The sequence below is a fragment of the Erpetoichthys calabaricus genome, chromosome 10 (assembly GCF_900747795.2).
Source record: "Erpetoichthys calabaricus chromosome 10, fErpCal1.3, whole genome shotgun sequence".
In the NCBI taxonomy this organism is placed as follows: Eukaryota; Metazoa; Chordata; class Cladistia; order Polypteriformes; family Polypteridae; genus Erpetoichthys; species Erpetoichthys calabaricus.
In genome coordinates this window covers 59,640,783-59,661,656 of record NC_041403.2, presented here as the reverse complement: position 1 = coordinate 59,661,656, position 20,874 = coordinate 59,640,783, and the positions used below count along the sequence as shown (strand labels likewise).

Sequence of the window (20,874 nt, the reverse complement as noted above, 5' to 3'; positions counted from 1 at the left end):
TAATATCTCGAATGTAATGCATTCTGTGTCCTGTCAGAGAAAGAGAAAGAACGGAAGCACGTAGTGATTCACACACAGAGCACATAGAAGATCAAACACAGAACAAAGCATTTAACGTGCTACTTGAGAAACTAGTAAAATAAACGATTTTAAGATGAAGTTTATGATGTTCTACTTTAATGGCAAAATAAACTACGTGATTAAAGTGGAAATTTCGAGATTAAAGTTGACATTTCGTGCTTTTTTCCCACTGTGTGCCTATGTTTTTTGTTTGTACCCTAATACGCTTTCATATGACACTCAGACGGTCGGCTACGACTTGCCTTTTCATGGCGACTTTGATATGTGATTTCTTTTTTATTTCGGGCACTGTGCAATTTTGTGAATTTGATCTTTCGAGTTTTTCCGACACTCTGTCACTCGATCAACTTTCTTTTGTTGATTATACCACTGTTTAAATCAACAAATAGTACGTTTTTCCTTTGCCTCCACTTGGTATTCGCTGAAATTCTTATATTTTCCCCCGTGCTTTTCCCATTGTCTTTTCACAGAAGGCTATTTATATTGATTTGCATATTCAAAGAGGCGTAATTCTGGGAGGAGTTGGGGCGGGACAGAAGGCACGTGCACATGCGTTACTTTTCACGCTGATCGGGATTTATGTAGTGGAAGAACGTGAAATTTCGCGTGCGCACAGATTCCTGCATCTGGATTTTTCTGTGTGTACACACAATCCCGCTTTTGTGCTTACGCCATGTTATAGTGTGAGTTCTACGCACGGCGTTATACATGAGGCCCCAGAAGTCCACATGACTGTCATCATCAAGTTCTTCCATGAGAACCCTGAATACAATGAGGACTGATCATTTATGTTAGGTAGAATGCCTAGAGGGGGCTGGGTGGTCTCATGGCCTGAAACCCCTGCAGATTTTATTTTTTCCTCCAGCCGTCTGGAGTTTTTTTTTTGTTTTTTCTGTCCTCCCTGGCCATCAGACCTTACTTTTATTCTATGTTAATTAGTGTTCCCTTATTTTAATTCTTATTTATTTTGTCTTTTTTCTCTTTCTTCATCATGTAAAGCACTTTGAGCTGCATTATTTGTATGAAAATGTGCTATATAAATAAATATTGTTGTTGTTGTTATGAACATGAACTACATTACGCAGTGGGTGGATGGACTTTGTTTAAGCAATATTAAAGTGATGATTTGTAGCAACCTGACACACAAACAGTAAAGCAGAAAGAATAATCTGTTATGTCTGTATGTACATATGCTCTGTATAGCATCTTTCATAATGAGCTCTTTTATGAATTATTTTGAAAAGGAACACAAAGCAGGTGTCTCGTTTCTGAGTGGTTATGTTAATGAACAAATCAAAGGAAAAGTTAGAAGTGAGAAAATGATACTGAATCAGTGCAGCATTGCAGAATAAAATGATAGAAGTGCCAGTTGCACTCGGTTCAATTTATCTAAGTTTGAATTCAGAGTGGTGGGAAGTTATAGCCCATGCCAGAAGCAGTGGGCACAAGGCAGGAACCGTTCTAGTATTGATTACCAGTGTCTTGTAAAATGTACAGGTAAGCAAACTGACTTTAGGGAGGATATCCTTAATGTCTGTTTGTGCATTTTAGAGTCAAGAGTCATGATATGATCAGTCTGTATTTGTTTGTTTGACTAATATATAAGTAAATCATCCATTTTTAAATGTATTTTTCCAGTTCAAGGCTGTGGGGAACTGGTGTCTATTCCAGCAATACTAGATGCAGGGCAGGAACCAACTTTGAAAGGTATGCCAGTCTATCACAGGGCACACAAACATCTATTTATTACCTGCTTTCCATGTTTCCCCAATTCCTTAAACCAAATGTCTAATTGGTTTGTTCCAGAACCCCAGGATCCATTGTGTTTCTTGGCTTCTACTGTACCTTCAATGTTATCTTCTTTAGTTTGTTCTTGATTACTTGATTTGTTGTTTAGATAAAAGAACTTCATAATTTTAGGTTTTCTCCATCTTTGAAATTTTTACCATAAGATGCTCAAATAAGCTGTATAGACCGTCAGTTGACTGATAGCTCCATCCTGCTATGTGGTCTTAACCAGTTCTTATTGTCATTATGAGATTGTCTATATGCTCTTCCTCTTCAGAATCAGGATGCTCCCCCTCTTAAAATGCTTTACCTGCTGTGGAAAGTAACCACCCTTGCCATGAATGGGTGTACATGGTCCACAACAATCTATAGGTAGGTGTCAAAGTAGCATCCACATGATTGGCAGGAGTCAGGAGTTAAAATTTCCCAGCAGAACATTGCCCAGAGCACCATTCTGCCTCTAACAGTTCTTCCAATAGTGCACCCTGCTGCCATATCTTCCCCAGGAAAATGACACAGGCACCCACCATCCTCTTTATCTAAAATACATCTGTGATTCATCAGACCAGGCCACGTTCTTCCATTGCTCCATATTCCAGTCCTGACTCTCACGTCCCCATTGTAGATGCTTTCGGAAGTGGACAGGGGGTCAACATGGGCATTCTGACTGGACTGCAGAGTGCGCAACAGGCTGCAATGCTCTGTGTGTTTTGACTCCTTTTTGTTCCGACACCTTTCTCTCATGGCCAGTATTAAGTTTTTCAGCAACTTGTGCTACAGTAGCACTTCTGTACGATTGGACCAAACAGCTAGTCTTCACTCCCCCCACACATCAGCCTTGAGCACCCATGAACCAGTTACCAGTTCACCAGTTCTCCTTCTTTGGACCAGATTTGGTTGGTATAAACCACTGCATAGCAGAAGCAACCAACAAGACTTGCCGTTTTGGAGACACTCTGACCCAGTTGTCTAGTCATCACAATTTGGACTTTGTCAAAGTCACTCAGATCCTTACATATGCCCATTTTTTCTGCTTCCAACACATTGCCTTCAAAAACTGACTGTTCCCTTGCTGCTAATATATCCCATCCCTTGACAAGTGCCATTGTAATGATATAAATGATATAGGAGACTTTGTGCCAGCAAAGCAGCGGGTCCAGATGGATTATCGCCATGACTGTTGAAGGCCTGTGAATTGGAGCTGGGGAGTCCTCTACAGTTCATCTTCAACCTGAGCCTGGAACAGGGGAGAGTCCCATGGCTTTGGAAAACATCTTGCATCACGCCAGTCCAAAAAGGTATCACATCCTAGTGAGCTAAATGACTTCTGGCCTGTTGCTCTGACGTCACATGTGATGAAGACCATGGAGCGGCTGCTGCTTCACCACCTGAGGCCACAGGTCCATCACGCCCACGACCCTCTGCAGTTTGCATACCAGGAGAAGGTGGGAGTGGAGGATGCCATCATCTACATGCTACACAGATCCCTCTCCCACTTGGACAGAGGCAGTGGTGCTGTAAGAATTATGTTTCTGGACTTCTCTAGCGCCTTCAACACCATCCAACCTCTGTTCCTTACGGACAAGCTGACAGAGATGGGTGTAGATTCATACCTGGTAGCATGGATCGTGGACTATCTTAAAGACAGACCTCAGTATGTGCATCTCGGGAACTGCAGGTCTGACGTTGTGGTCAGCAACACAGGAGTGCCGCTGGGGACTATACTTTCTCTGGTCCTGTTCAGCCTATATACATCGGACTTCCAATACAACTTGGAGTCCTGTCACGTGCAAAAGTTCGCTGACGACACTGCTATCGTGGGCTGCATCAGGAGAGGGCAGGAGGAGGAGTATAGGGAACCTAATCAAGGATTTTGTTAAATGGTGCGACTCAAACCACCTACACCTGAACACCAGCAAAACCAAGGAGCTGGTGGTGGATTTTACGAGGACCAGGCCCCCCATGGACCCCGTGATCACCAGAGGTGACTGTGTGCAGAGGGTGCAGACCTATAAATACCTGGGAGTGCAGCTGGATGATAAATTGGACTGGACTGCCAATATTGATGCTCTGTGTAAGAAAGGACAGAGCTGACTATACTTCCTTAGAAGCCTGGCGTCCTTCAACATCTGCAATAAGATGCCACAGATGTTCTGTAAGACGGTTGAGGTGAGCGCCGTCTTCTATGCAGTGGTGTGCTGGGGAGGCAGCATAAAGAAGAGGGACGTCTCACGCCTGGACAAACTGGTGAGGAAGGCAGGCTCTATTGTAGGCATGGAGCTGGACAGTTTGACATCTGTGGCAGAGCGACGGGCGCTGAGCAGGCTCCTGTCAATCATGGAGAATCCACTGCATCCACTAAACAGTATCATCTCCAGACAGAGGAGCAGCTTCAGCAACAGACTGCTGTCACTTTCCTGCTCCACTGACAGACTGAGGAGATCGTTCCTCCCCTACACTATGCGACTCTTCAATTCCACCCGGGGGTCAAACGTTAGCATTATTGAAAGTTATTGTCTGTCTGTATACCTGCATTGTTATCACTCTTTAATTTAATATTTTCTTTATCAGTATGCTGCTGCTGGAGTATGTGAATTTCCCCTTGGGATTAATAAAGTATCTATCTATCTAATTAAAATTATTTACTTCATTATTGTTGTTGTTTTGGTTGATTGGTATACAATTTACAATTTTACAGTGGAGAATGACAGTCATTGGTGGCATATACAGTATAGTATTAGCACAGAGTATCACACATAGCATCATTGTCTGTTAAGATGTCTACTAGACCAGCTCAGTATCGTTCAGCACACAGGAACAATATCACCTCGACTGAGGGGTATCTCATTATTGAGCTTGATGGCTGAGGGTAGAAAGAAGCTCACATGGTGCTCCTTAGAGCAGTGAAGTTGTCTCTGTATGCTATTAAATGTGCTTCTCTGTTTAGCCAACATCTCATACATCTAAATGTGAATTCTTTTCCTTCCTGTCTGTAACTGGTATATAACTGGTAAATACATTTCAACATTTAAAATGAAGATGGGAATTTAGTTAGTTTAACAAGTATTATGTGAAAAGGTCTAATTCACAAAGGGCCCAGTTTAGAAATGGTTTGTAGAATTACTCCAGCGCAGCATCCACTCTGTTGTAGTAAACAGGGGAAAGCCTAGTGAACGAAGCAAGGCATTCTGCATGGATAGCACTGCAATATGCTTCATAAACGCTAATGTCACAGAATGATGAAATGAGCCTTGACAGCAACAGCAACAAAAAGGGAAGCCGCCTTAGAAAGCAGCATTTCAAAGAAATCTTCAACAGAGACAACAAGAAGCCCTTCTAACTACAGTATATCCAGGACAATGGCACAAGACAGCCACCTTAAACCAAGCATCTGCGCCATTATTCCCACCAGACCTACAAATGTGCTTTTAATTTGTTCACTGACCGACAGACTGAAATGAACCATCGGCATCTCAACTTCCCAGTCGGGGCCTGTCAGATTGTGCAAGGGGAATTTTGGGGAATCATAGAGGACATTGATAAGATTTCACGGGCGACCGCTAGAGTAACGCTACTTTCTGGATATAATGACTCCAAAGCTTGTTTGTTTGAATGCATCCTATGATGATGTGTCGCTAAAATAAGCTACTTCTTAGGGAGCATGGAGTTATCATAGCACATCATCGTACCCGGTCTGCTTCGTTGTTTACCTCACAAGACTCAGCAAGATCGCGGGGTGTGGAGCTACAGGTAACAATATAATTCAAATAAAGTGTTGCCTAGTGTTTTTGTTGGTGCAATTAAAGAAAAAAGAATAGGCATGTAATAGACTTTAGCAGTTTGAGTTCATTTTCATTAGCAGGATTAAAGAGATGGAAGCTGTCCTTAAGCTGAAAAATTAAGCTGTAGCTTTATTGCATTTAAATCAGTTACGCACAACTCACTGAGATTAAAATAGAGCCCAAGGTATTAATAGGAATGGCAGTGCTAATTATGGGGCCAGAGCTGGTAGAATCTAGATGTGCAGTTTTGAGAGAAAAAAGAAAGAAGCTAATCGCATCCATCCAGGAAAAACCGGCATCATAACTGCCAGTAAGGAGCTAGACTAATGGCTTTTACTTTTTGATTCCCCCATTCAAATGGCAGATCACTGGAGTATGCTTTATGTAAGGCAGCAAAATAAACAGCAGTGAAACATGGGGTGGTTTTACAAATCAGTGGGTCTTCAAACTAAATTACTACTGACACAAGAATAGGCTGGTTTACTGTCCCTGTTGGAGGGCTTGCTAATAGCGCCATAAACATGTCGACTTAATAGCAAATTCACCGTGATGGATTCGAAGTACAGCATCAACATTTCTGCATGCAAAAAGATAGCAGACTTGCTGAGCTGGTAGCAGAAGATTTCTTTTTTTTATTTGACATTCTCACGGGAGATCAAGAGAGACATTGTGCTATCATTTAAAAGGTAAGGATTCTCTTTTATTAATGATCTCTTATTTAAAAGCGCAGTGTGGACAAAACAGATGACAGCATGACATGGCAAACTACAGGACAGCTGTCAATGCAATGTGTTAGTTTGGAGACTGGAACCTTTAATGACACAAAAATGTCAGCTTTTTTTCTCTGCTTATTTGGGTTTAAGTAGTTAAAAAAATTTTAAAAAAGCAGAAGGGTTCCAAAGTCCAGACCACTGACTTTCGTAATGGTGGTTGCCAGTCTAACTTAACGTGATAAATTTATGTGCACCCCTGTGGCAATAAACACGCCTGAAATTGAATGTTGGATCCATTGTCCTTGGTCAATGCTTTGGCTTCAGTATGGAACACAGCATGTAAGTGATGTGAACATCCCAACTAAGGCTGAATATGTTTTGTCTGTGTTATTTCACACTTAAAAAATGTGTACTGTGTTGCTTATATGTACAAATCTGCATATGTATATGATCAGGTTGAATAAACCGTCTCCATTTCTGAATTCATTTAATCCAGTTCAGAGTTATGAGGCCTGGATATTATTCCAGAAGTACCAACCCTAAACAGGATAACAGTCCATCACAGGACACATTCACACAATCAGCTGCATTCGGCCATTTTCACGATTAGTAATTACCCTAACATAATTAACCTAACACTTGGAGATACAAGAAGAGAGAACATGCAAACTTCCCACTGAAGCACCCAGTCTGGGATAAACACACAAGGGAGCAACTCTAGCCACTATATACAGTATAAACAAAATTAAGTCCTATATATATTGTCCTGCTTGGGTTTCTGAGTCACACAAAAGACAAGCAGTTGAGTACTGTGCAAAGAAAACTTTATTCTGGGACTAGCAGGAAGAGCATTAAGAATTTATTCAATAAAGAAGCTTTCATTCAAACAGTCGGCAGAAGCGGCAGCTTCCTAGCTGATCGACCGTTTACTTCAGTTTGTAAGAACTCATTTTTCAGACTCAATTGCAGTCTAGAAAAAGTAGAAAGAGCAGCCAACAGGGTAGGTGAGCGCACAGCTTTAAATGTACTAGACATTGTGCAATAATAAGTCACGCAGTAACATGGGTAAGTTAACAGTGTATGCACGCAAATGCAGGTGGTAGACAGGGTGATAGAGCAGCAGATGATCTCCGTATAGCTTCTACCACCAGAGGAGACGAAGAGGTGGCGATAGTGGTCACTATATATATATATACAGTGTATATATATATATATATATATATATATATATATATATATATATATATATATATATATATATATATATATATACAGTGGAACCTCTAGATACGAGTTTAATTCGTTCCAGCACTGAGCTTGTATAGCGAATTTCTCGTATCTAGAACAAACTTCCCCATTGAAAAAAATGGAAATCCAGTTAATCCGTTCCGCACCCCAAATATATTAACATAAAAATCAATTTTCCTAACAAATAACACTGATAAATTATATATACTGTAGTCTACCTTTAATAAATAACACTGGTAAATAATATAACTGATTATTAAAAGAATCAAAACAGGTGTCCAAAGTGCAGTAGAGCATTCAATAAATCTTTAAATAAATAATCCTTAAAACAGTTGTGAAGTGGAGGTTTAAAATACACAAGAATAACAATCCTTTAACACGAGGTTAAAACGTCAAAAGGATGCAGTCTTTAAAAAACAGATGACAATCCCCGGTGCTTCTTCTCTGTTAGCGTCTCACCTGCGGGCTCTGCAACAGGCGAGACACTCTTAATGCAGCTGACCTTCTCTACACCGTCCTGCTTCAGCTGTTTGGCTCGCCTGTTCAGCTACACGCGAGCCTGCACACTCTCTCACTCTCTCTCTCTCTCTCTCTCTCTCTCTCTCCTTTTACTTTTTCTCCCCCTTAACCGGCTCGCGCTTCTCTATATATGCGGGGAGGACATGGCAGCTGCAGCCCATCAGCCACAGGAACAATCATGGATGTGGGCAGTTTCCCACCTGTGCACTTAAGTGAGAAACGCAGACACCGCAGATCGCGGCTTGCAACTGCTACCACGCCCCCTCGCTAAGCCGCGAGCTATACCCACAGCCTAGCTCGTGGCTCGTTACATGAGCCAATGCTCGCATTTAGATCTGAATTTTTCGCTCATACTTTCCTCGTATTTTGAATTTCTCGTATACAGAGGTGATCGTATCTCGAGGTTCCACTATATATATATATATATATATATATATATATATATATATATATATATATATATATATATACAGTATATATATATATATATATATACATACTAGCTGAAATACCCAGCAAAGCCAGCAAGGAAAATAATGTTTTGTTTCTTGTATACAGAGGTGATCGTATCTCGAGGTTCCACTGTATATATATATATATATATATATATATATATATATATATATATATATATATATACAGTATATATATATATATATATATATATACATACTAGCTGAAATACCCAGCAAAGCCAGCGAGGAAAATAATGTTTTGTTTTTTTTTTTAATTGTTTGAGAAAAATATGTTAAAAAAACCACAACTTTAAAAATAAAAATAAATTAACAAAAAATGAAGACTAACTAATGTGCTTGTCTTGCGGTCTTGTATGTTTGTTATCATCCAGTTGATGCTCCGAACTGGCCAACTCTATTTAATTTCAAAAGCAACAGGGGCGCAATGCTGCTCAAACATAAAGAATGCTGGCAGTCATCTCCTTTCGCCCTCTGGTGGTCGTTCCGAGTGTCAACTGGATGATAACATGCATACAAGACCGCAAGTTCACCCCCCACCCTACCCAGAAGGGGGTGGGTTAAGGTTGATTTCACCTTACAGTAATTTTAGTCGAAATATGTGTACCAAGTTTCATGAAAATCTCCAGCCGTTCGGACGTGATGCTGGAACATACATACATACATACACATACATTGACTTTTATATATATAGAGATTTTTTTATTTATATACTACCTATGTTACCCACCTTGACCTGGGAAATTTCTAATTCAAAGGCCCAAAGTATTAGTATTGTTGGTTAATCGGATGTAACTATGTAACTAACTAAGTACTCTACTGTATACAATATTTGTATTTTATTCTATTGTATTTTATTTACTAGCTGCTTACTGTCAAACATGCTAAATACAGTTCTTGGTGGTGTTGGTGTAAAGCAGATTTCAGCAGAACTCCATATTAAAGGACATCACCAAATTAGGATATTTGTTAATGTCACAAAGGTGATTTTAAGTTCATTCATTCAAAGCTAAAGAAATGCTAGAAATTAGCATCAAAGTCTAGAATTAGTTCTGCCTCAGTATATGGTGGGTTTGAATAAATGTCCACCAGCAACAAAAAAAAAAAAAATTCAAAAAGCCCACTTTCAACATAGAGCACCAGCACCTATTCATAGAGTATCAGTGAGTACCCCCTTCCCACTTTGATCCACTGTAAGTGTATTGTGATGATCTACTTTCCACTGTACAGGCCCCTTTTCTTAGCGCTGTACTAGTGAGTACTGGTATCTTTTAGTGAATCTTCATGGGGACACCCAGCCCCTCCCAAACAGCCGATTGAATGCAGCTGAGACTCCATAAATAAAGCACCACCAGTACTATGGTTCCACTTCAAGCACTGTTGATTGCTGTTTTCTGAACTAAATAAGGCTATGCAGGTGGAAAACAGTGTTAGTTTTTTCAAAAATGCAAGGCTAGGCACTGATAAAAAAATGTAGTGTAATCAATTTATTGTCACTTTCAGTGGCCACAATAGAATGAAGTGTACACTTGGTCAAGTGCATTACCCTACTACATCTAGTTGCCCAAATCTCATATTGTAGATTATGCCAAATATAACATTACAGTTTGCAATGAGAGTCAAAACAACTGAGTTTCCTTTTGAAAATGTTATATTTTGTGTGCGTGTTAGCAATGGAAAACTCACTAAAAATAGATATTTGGGATTGGCAGTTTTTAAGTTTTTTGGCCGGAGTGTAGAAAAAGAAAGAAAGATTAGTCTTTAAGGGTTTGTCAATACTGCATATAGTTGTTTTGACAACACATTTCTCAGAAAAAGGTTCACATTAAAATAAACAGTGGAAAAGTGTCTTTTGTAAATGCAACATGTCTATACACAATCGAAGACAAAAGATGTACTCTAAGATAAATGCTGCAATCCAGCGAGACAATGAAATTGTTATCTCAGAGTGGTTGAGAGAAAAAAAACACAGCAATTGCCACCTTTAATGACATGTCATAATTGTCAATGCTGTTATTTAAACTTGATGAAATTACCTGGGGTAGCACACTGGCTGATGGGAATTGTAGTCTCCACATCACCATTTACCACAAGGTTAAAAATAAGATGGGGGGGTAGGATATATTAAATGCCTTTCTTACTGGATCAATTGCAAAAAATTCACTGCACTAACAGCCACAGCTTTATAGCACTTGCTAAACACATTTTGTTTGAAGTTCAATGAACTTTGCACCTTTCACTTCACTTCTGCCTTCATTTGCAAAAACCTGCACGGCCCATTTCTCTTTGCGATCGGCATCGGCATGTATGGCAAAAAGGGGACACAATGTCAATATTAGAGCATTATTAATGACAAATATCGACAAATAAAAAGGCACATGTCCGCTAGGTTTTTTTTTCTACAAATCCCCAAATCTCAATCAAATTTGTCAAGGCAGTTTTGAGATTCTGAAGTATGTAGTTATTCAATCGGAGGAGATAGCCCTAAATATTGATATATTGAAATGTTAGTCGATACCTACTGATCCAGCTGTGCCATCCTGCCAAACTTCATCTTCTTTAAAATATAAATGAATAAATATGAAGGTGTGTTTATGTGTGTGGCCTGGCAGTGTCAGGATGGGATCTAGGCTCCATCCCAGTCCTTTCTGTTGTCTGCACTGGGCTCTTGGCCCATCCTATCAGTAACTGTTGCCCAGCACCACTAAACGTACTGCAGTTACGTGACAAGAGGAGCAAGAGAAATAAAAGAGAAACTCCGACTGAAGTATGTTGTTCCAATATTGTGCACTAAAAATTCAGTCCATCTGGATATTTATGAAAGCTGCTTGCAGTCACGACCCCACATACGTTTACAGTGTCAGGCATGCTGCAGTTCTGAGGCTTGACTTTTCCTGTAGAGTAGCCAGTACTTAGGGGCTACACTGTGAGTGATCTCACTTCTGTGGGTAGGTAGAGGTAAAGGTTGGGAGCATGCGCTAATAGCGCATTGTCGCACCCACCACATGACGAACCACCTGGATTAGGTCGTGAATGCAGTGGTTGACACCTTAGCACCACACTGGAACACTATGAGGTTTTTTGTATGGTGGCTGGAGTGCCAATCTTGCCACCAACCCCTAAGTTTTTCCTTTAAATTGGAGGACCTGCCTGCAGGGCTGGATGCAGATACCCATGACAAGTGGGGGCATCTCACGTACAGCATTAGCCTGGTCACTGTGTGTGCCATGTTTGCACTATGTGGGTTTATTCTGAATATGCTTTCCTCATTGCAAAGATGTATACAATGTGTGTTAGGTTGGCTGGTGACTCTAATTTGGCCTGGTATTGTTGAGCGTGGGTGTGCGTCTGAGTTTGTCCTATGAGGAAGTGCAGTCATGTCAACAGAGGTCTCCTGATGAACATTCGGCATCAAATAGGATCTGGCCACCCAGGTTGAATAAAGTGGGTTAAGTAAGTACTGTATGTGTATGTACAGTATTATTTACTATTTTTGTGGCACGCACATGGTTTTCCAGCTTTCTTCCAAAATCCCAAATTCAACATAACATAAATGTTGACTGTAGACTGTCATAGTATGAGTGAATGTGGAACTGGGCAGGAGTGTGTCCAGTGATGTGCTTGTTCCTGGCATGCATTCAGAGCTGATAAATTTTGCATTGATCTCTTGCGACCCACAAAATGCATTAAACAAGCTTAGTAAATGAATGTGGATTTTTGTGTATTTATGTATGCACACTGTACCTTGTATGTGGCATGGCGTGGAGGCTGAATCATTGTTTATAAGCAGTTTACATGATGCCTCATGTTTACACAGATTTTTATGCAGCTACTCCAATTTAATGTTACATTATGTGTTATTGTGCCCATTTCCTTCCGTCACAGGGAGCTGGAGCTTATTCTAACAACACCGGGCATAATGCAGGAACATTACTAAGCAAAATAGCCATCCGTCATAGAGTAGATTTGAATGCCCACACACACTCACATTCACCCACATTCAGCCAATTTAGAGTCACCACCTAACCTGCCATGCATTTCCTTATGAAGTGAGAGGACCCCAAATCACCTGGGAATACTCATATGAACATAAAGTGAACATGTAAGCCTTATACAAGTCATAACTTGACCTGGAATCTAACCCCAATCCCTCAATCCATAAGCCAACAGTGCTAAACCACTGTGAAATATCTTCTCAATTACTGTAAGGCAGTGACTGGTTTTAAAATTACTGCAATAGCAAGCAACTAAGGCATGTGATGATATTTACTAAAAATCCTGAATAATGCTCTTTGCTTTGGCAGATTCATCTTTTATAAAATTCTTCACCTGTTTCATTTGCAAAAGCACAGCACTGGAGAGAGTTAATGGTAGTGATCTAACACCTACTCCAGCCATTTTGTGATTGTGACAGACATTAATGTCACACAGATAACATTGTGAGGGTGATGGGTAAGGCCAAGCTAACCTCCTTCATCAATAAGTAAAAGCAGTAAGTGCAGTGCTGTAAGCGGTCTAGCAAACCAAGAGAAAGAGCTCAACACAGCAAACAGAAATTTATGAATGGAATAAGTAAGGAAGTGAAAGTGCTTGATCAGTCTTTGTTGTTTTTATCTCATTTCATACAGTAGTAAATGCCATCCATTATTACATCGATTGCCTGAGGTTGCAGAACAAAGATGACTAGCGTGATCCATCTCCTAGGCCATCCAGCCTAGTGAGTAAGGAATAGGACTGTAAACTGTAAAGCTGCTGGTTCAATCTTTACCTCTGACTTAATGTATGACTCCAAGAAAGTCCATTAACTTAGTTATGTGTCAGTTTTAAGCAAGCAATTTTGCTGTTGCTCCATGCTTGAGAAATGTTACAGAATGCTGCATATTACAGAAGAGGCACTATATTAAACCAACATTTTGCATCTCAGGCCACGATGCTGTACTAGTACCACATTATGCAAATAAAAATGGACAGATGTAGAGACTGCATGCAAATATTTTTTCCTACATGATTCTTGTAATGTATTGTATCAGTTTTCTGCATTCTGAGTAAAAGAATTTCCATCATAGTTGTCAATATGAAAATTGGTTTATTATCAAACCTGATAAATCAATTTCTAGGACACTAGAACATGGCTCTATCCCAGATGGATTAGGCACAAGGCAGCAACCTACCTTGGACTGGGCACAGTGTTCACTGCAGGGCACATACAGACAAATTTGGAATGGCTGCAACAACAACAGCAACAACATTTATTTCTATAGCACACTGTCATACACAGCATGTAGCTCAAAGTACTTTACAAGATGTCAAAAAAAATAGTTACAAGAAAAGAAAAACAAGAATAATAATGACTAAATTACATACAAAAATATACACATAAAATAGATATGTAATTAATTGAGAAATAGAGTCATTATATATATATATATATTGTGGGATATGGCTGGCAAGTCATCCCGGCCAACACCCCCAGGCCGCCAGGTGGAGCCCTTCCTGCAGCATGGAGGTGCCCCGAATTCCAGCAGGGAATACTGGACAATGTAGTTTTTATTCTCAGCCCTGTTGGATACCTTGGGGCCCGCTAGAGGACGCTGCAGGGAGGCACAGAGACTATTTACCTTACGCCCAGGAAGTACGTCAGAGTCATGTGGACAAAGGGAACGATGTGCTTCCTGGGTGAAGAAAAGAAGGATTTTAAATCTGACCCAGAAGTGTTCCAGGTCACATGGACAGAGAGGGTGAAATACTTCTGGGTCAAGGACTATAAAAAGGACAGTGAAACACCAGAGCGTTGAGCTGAGCTGGGTGGAAGGGTGGCAACGCGTCTGGGAGTGGAGGATTGATTATTGTATTGGATTATTGTGTTATTATATGAGTATAGTGGAGTGTAGAGTGATTGGTGCACATTATTATTATAAAATAAAGTCATATTGGACTTTTATCTGGTGTCTGACGTCTGGTCTGAGGGTTCAAGGGGTCGACAGCGCCCTCTATCTTTTACAATATGTATATACAGTATATATATATATATATATATATATATATATATATATATATATATATATATATATATATATATATATAGTGCATCCGGAAAGTATTCACAGTGCATCACTCTTTCCACATTTTGTTATGTTACAGCCTTATTCCAAAATGGATTAAATTCATTTTTTTCCTCAGGATTCTACACACAACACACCATAATGACAACATGAAACAAGTTTACTTGAGGTTTTTGCAAATTTATTAAAAATAAAAAAATTGAGAAAGCACATGTACATAAGTATTCACAGCCTTTGCCAGGAAGCTCAAAATTGAGCTCAGGTGCATCCTGTTTCCCCTTCATCCTTGAGATGTTTCTGCAGCTTAATTGGAGTCCATCTGTGGTAAATTCAGTTGATTGGACATGATTTGGAAAGGCACACACGTGTCTATATAAGGTCCCACAATTGACAGTTCATGTCAGAGCACAAACCAAGCATGAAGTCAAAGGAATTGTCTGTAGACCTCCGAGACAGGATTGTCTCGAGGCACATATCTGGGGAAGGTTACAGAAAAATTTCTGCTGCTTTGAAGGTCCCAATGAGCACAGTGGCCTCCATCATCCGTAAGTGGAAGAAGTTTGAAACCACCAGGACTCTTCCTAGAGCTGGCCGGCCATCTAAACTGAGTGATCAGGGGAGAAGGGCCTTAGTCAGGGAGGTGACCAAGAACCCGATAGTCACTCTGTCAGAGCTCCAGAGGTCCTCTGTGGAGAGAGGAGAACCTTCCAGAAGGACGACCATCTCTGCAGCAATCCACCAATCAGGCCTGTATGGTAGAGTGGCCAGACGGAAGCCACTCCTTAGTAAAAGGCACATGGCAGCCTGCCTGGAGTTTGCCAAAAGGCACCTGAAGGACTCTCAGACAATGAGAAAGAAAATTCTCTGGTCTGATGAGACAAAGATTGAACTCTTTGGTGTGAATGCCAGGCGTCACGTTTGGAGGAAACCTGGCACCATCCCTACAGTGAAACATGGTGGTGGCAGCATCATGCTGTGGGGATGTTTTTCAGAGGCAGGAACTGGGAGACTAGTCAGGATAAAGGGAAAGATGACTGCAGTAATGTACAGAGACATCCTGGATGAAAACCTGCTCTAGAGCGCACTTGCCCTCAGACTGGGGCGACGGTTCTTCTTTCAGCAGGACAACGACCCTAAGCACACAGCCAAGATATCAAAGGAGTGGCTTCAGGACAACTCTGTGAATGTCCTTGAGTGGCCCAGCCAGAGCCCAGACTTGAATCCGATTGAACATCTCTGGAGAGATCTTAAAATGGCTGTGCACCGACGCTTCCCATCCAACCTGATGGAGCTTGAGAGGTGCTGCAAAGAGGAATGTGCGAAACTGGCCAAGGATAGGTGTGCCAAGCTTGTGGCATCATATTCAACAAGACTTGAGGCTGTAATTGCTGCCAAAGGTGCATCGACAAAGTATTGAGCAAAGGCTGTGAATACTTATGTACATGTGATTTCTCAGTTTTTTTTTATTTTTTAAATAAATTTGCAAAAACCTCAAGTAAACTTTTTTCACGTTGTCATTATGGGGTGTTGTGTGTAGAATTCTGAGGAAAAAAATTAATTTAATCCATTTTGGAATAAGGCTATAACATAACAAAATGTGGAAAAAGTGATGCGCTGTGAATACTTTATGGATTGCACTGTATATATATATATATATGTATATATATATATATATATATAAATTCATGGCATTCATAGTTTGAATCACAATCTGATTGTATGGGTGGTTACCTACCAGGTAACACTTGTGGTTGGTCAGCCAGTCAGCTAACATCCTCCACGGTGCCTTCTTTCAGTTGCGAGAAGTAGATCATAGAATAGTTGAAATAGTTTTACTGTCAAATAATGCAAAGAGTATGCGACATGTGTTTCGCCCTAATTCTGGGCTCATCAAGTGTACACACTCACTGCACCCACCTCTCAGGGAATCGAACCTCGGACGTCAGCGCTGGAGGCGAAGCCTCTTGCTGACCAACCACAAGCATTACCTGGTAGGTAACCACCCATACAATCAGATTGTGATTCAGACTACTAATGCCATGAATGTAATTACCCCGATCTACATGCTGTCAAATGAACGAACCACAAGCCATGGCACAACGTTAGAGGCTTTGCCTCTAGTGCTGACGTCTGAGGTTCGATTCCCCGAGAGGGGGGTGCAGTGAGTGTGTACTCCTGATGAGCCCAGAATTAGGGCAAAACACGTGTCGCGTACTCTTTGCATTATTTGACAGTAAAACTATTTTTCAACTATATTATATATATATTCAAGTCTCTAAAGATGAGTCCAGTGATAAGGTCAGATGGTTGAGGAAGATCAGAAAAAATGAAAATATCTCCCAGGGTGAGATGCTGGAGAAAGAAAAATAAAATTCGCAGTGTTTTTTAGGCCAGAAGACTACCCAGTTCCCACTGGGCATCCTACCTAAAATAAAAGTACTTATGTAGCTCCTTACTGTTTTTATGCTTCACCCTTTGGGATTCAAAGCAGTGGATCTCAACAGTTGGGGAATCTGCTTTCACTCAAACATCACAGGCGGCAACTGTACAGATTAGCAATGAGTGTAAATTCAAAAAGAATATAATTATTTGCATGTATAGCCTATTAGGAGCAGAAATAAAATGCAGCCTATGAAAAAGCCAAATTCAAAAAAAGGGTTTTAAGAGTTTTTTTTAATGATTTACTGAACCATTCTGGCTTGTGAAGTATTCCAGATTTTTGGGGCATAACAGCATAATGCCACCTCACCATTTCTTTTATGCTTAGCTCTTGGAATAATAAGCAGACCACTATTAGAAGATCCAAGGTTACAACTTGGAATGTAGGGGGGCAGGCACTCCAAAATATAGGAAGGAACAAGATTATTTAAAGCTTTACATACCTTCAATAGTACTGTATTTTAAAGTCTAACTAACCTAACCTGCTCACATTTGAGATCAGAGAGGAAAGACGGAGTAGATGGTGGAAATATTCCACCTCCTTCATAGGCAGTGGCCAGGTTGACATTTGAATCCACAGCTCAGCAAACGTAAGGGATCAGTTCTAACCACTGTGCCACCTTAATAAAAAGACACAGTGTGCAAATCACAAATGATTGTTGTTGTCATTTCCTCAGATGCATGTGAGCTCTAATGGGCTGTCAGATGGATTTACGCTTGTGGGTTTTTGCAAGTATAGGCAGTTACAATTCATAAAAGTGCTCTGTAATTCAGTTAACAAAGGCGAAACAATCTGTTTGTGTCAAGTTATTGCTTTCTATTACTTCAGCACACAAAAAGAAGAGCACTTGAGACTTGATGGTTTAGGCCTTGTACTGACAAGCTCTTTGAGACATGGACTTCTGTAGTTATCATGACCACAACTTAGAGTGGATGCCACTTACCATAAATAGGAACTTAAATTATGTGCCTGGCAGAAGAAGGATGCAGCTCATAAAAATAAGGCACTCAAGAGTATGACGAATATCTGTTATTACATACGACAGCCAGTTGCCTGCCAATTTCAGCCTGTCCAGACTTAATGTGAAGTTAAACCAGAGTTGATATAACATACAGCATGAATCTCGGTGCTAGCTCAAAATGCTATTAACAGCTCTTGGGAGAAAATGTTTTTATTGTTTATTAAATCTAATAGTCTGCCTTATGTGACTTTAATCTCCTTTCATGTTTCAAGTTCAGAACCTGAAATATTTGCAGTATAAACTCTACTGCTGCTGAAGCTAGATTGTAAAACTAAGACTTTATAAACACCATAATACTCCAGTAAATATAAATGAATTAAATACATGATAGAACAGTTGTAGACAATGGTATGGTGGATGCACAAGTCTTTTGCTGAGGCTTTTCTTATTAAAACAGCTGCTCAAAGTCACCTCAGCATCAACCTATTAAATTTTAATTATGTACTAGCTGATTACCCAGTGGCTTCACTCACTGAGTGCAAGGGGAAAAAAAAAAAATGTAGTATTTATAAAATAAGTTTGTTAATTGCCAATTTTATTTTTCAACAAATAAAGAGCACTTATAATAACATAGAAATCAATATAAACAACATTATTAACATCATTATCATATGAGAATATGAAGTAATATATAAGAAGCACATTGCATATAAATATAAATTATTAAACAGTAAAATCTTCTTCTATAATACGCTACCATGTCTGTTCATTTGTCTGTCCAGGATTTTAAATCACCTGTAGCTCGCAAACCGTTTCACCTATTGACTTGAAATTTGGTACACATATACCATGTGACGTCTACTATCCGCTTTCGGGGTGATGATTTTATCACTCTTTTTATCTTTATTTTATTTTATTGTAGAATCAACTCACGGCAGCGTGTAGCAGGGCAGCCGTGCGGCGGATGCGTACAGGCGCCGTTCTCATTCCCTACCACCTTCGCTAATCATTCTTGAAGCAGATTGAAGACTTAAGTGCCATATTAAGTGAAAGGTCAAAGAAAACATACTAAGTAATTGCAACACAAAAACTAACTTAATCAGTTTTAACGCGAAAAGATGTCGACGAAAGAGAAGCAGCAGGCCGCTAGGGTGGAGAATAGAAGAGCTGCTCAGGAAGCAGCATACACATCAACCTCTGAGCAAACAAATGCTAAACGTACAGAGAAAGAGGATGAATACTCAAGTCAAGTGTATTCACTGCACGTTACCGTGCAGTGCGCCGTTACTGTTATTTTGATAAAAGAATTTTAACAACATATAAGAAGCGTATAAATTATTAAACAGTAAAACATTAACATTTAAGAAGTAAAGATACATTGAGTACTACTGCAGTGCTTTCGGGTAAACTACATTTTTTGTTTGCCCATTACGTGCATAAATGTATACATTTTTTGGTGTACCTACCCGAGAACACGTGACATAATTGACCGTGGGAGAAGCATGGATTTTAAACACGCATTGAGTTCATCTGCTGGTGTCCCTCATGGAATAACTGGTAATATTTGACGAAAATCTCCTGTGAGTAAAACGACAGTACCTCCCATTATTTTGGTAGGATCTCTGAGATCTTGCATTGTTCAGTTCAAGGCTTCATAAGCTCTTTTATGTGCCATGGTGCACTCATCCCAAACTATTATCTTTGAATGTTGCAAGACTTTTGCCTTTCCAGAGCCCATGCTTTTGTTGCAAATTGGATTTTTATCGTGAGCGAGGTTTAATGGTAATTGCAATGCCGAATGTGCTGTACGGCCTCCATCTAATAATGTAGAAGCGATTCAAGAAGTAAAGATACATTGAGTACTACTGCAGTGCTTTCGGGTAAACTACATTTTTTGTTTGCCCATTACGTGCATAAATGTATACATTTTTTGGTGTACCTACCCGAGAACACGTGACATAATTGACCGTGGGAGAAGCATGGATTTTAAACACGCGTTGAGTTCATCTGCTTGTGTCCCTCATGGAATAACTGGTAATGTTTGACGAAAATCTCCTGTGAGTAAAACGAGAGTACCTCCCATTATTTTGGTAGGATCTCTGAGGATCTTGCATTGTTCGGTTCAAGGCTTCATAAGCTCTTTTATGTGCCATGGTGCACTCATCCCAAACTATTATCTTTGAATGTTGCAAGACTTTTGACTGGTACAGGGTTTGGAAGCCCAACCCTGTAGGGGCCCCTGGTCACCGCCAGGGGGTGCCCCAGTGCCTAGAGAGCCCTGGACCTCAGCACTTCCACCACACCCGGATGTGCTGGGGGGAAGAAGAAAGGGGACACCCGGAGCCCTTCCTGGTGTGCACCCGGCACTTCCGCCACACAGGGGAGTGTCGGCAGAGGAGTGTCGGGGAGCACCTGGAGCCCATCCGGGGGTGCATAAAAGGGGCCGCCTCCCTTCAGACAGTGACTGGAGTCGGGCGAGGAGTGGACGAAGTCTTGGTGGAGAAGAGTGGAGGCGGCCTGAAGGAAGCAGGCACTGGAAGGAGAGGCCTGGACTTTGGGGGATTGGTGCTGGAGGCACTGGGCTGTGCACAAGTGAATCGTGTAAATAGTGTAAATAAACGTGTGTTGGGAAAACTTACAATGTCCGTCTGTCTGTGTCTGGGCTGCTTCTCACAATGTATAAATAATTTTGTCAGAAGCATCATACTCTAACCAGAGCATAATTGTTACTCATTATGTACTTTATGCATATAGATGGGTGGCAAATTTCTTTAGCAGGCCAATATGTGGGTCACCTCTAAAGGACG

At 40.5% G+C, this 20,874-nt stretch overlaps 1 protein-coding gene across 2 annotated transcripts in view; it reads left to right on the top strand.

The window, feature by feature from the left end:
• Window positions 1-5,596: 5,596 nt before the first annotated feature.
• Window positions 5,597-20,874, top strand: part of LOC114659080 (uncharacterized protein KIAA0040) — a 103,417-nt gene continuing 88,139 nt past the window's right edge. The window contains exon 1 of one of the 2 annotated variants that reach the window (XM_051933155.1): window positions 5,597-5,619. The gene's annotated coding sequence lies outside the window, so the exon portion shown is untranslated. Of the gene's footprint in view, window positions 5,620-6,224; window positions 6,338-20,874 lie in introns of those variants that run through there. The other variant, XM_051933154.1, reaches the window with a different exon arrangement.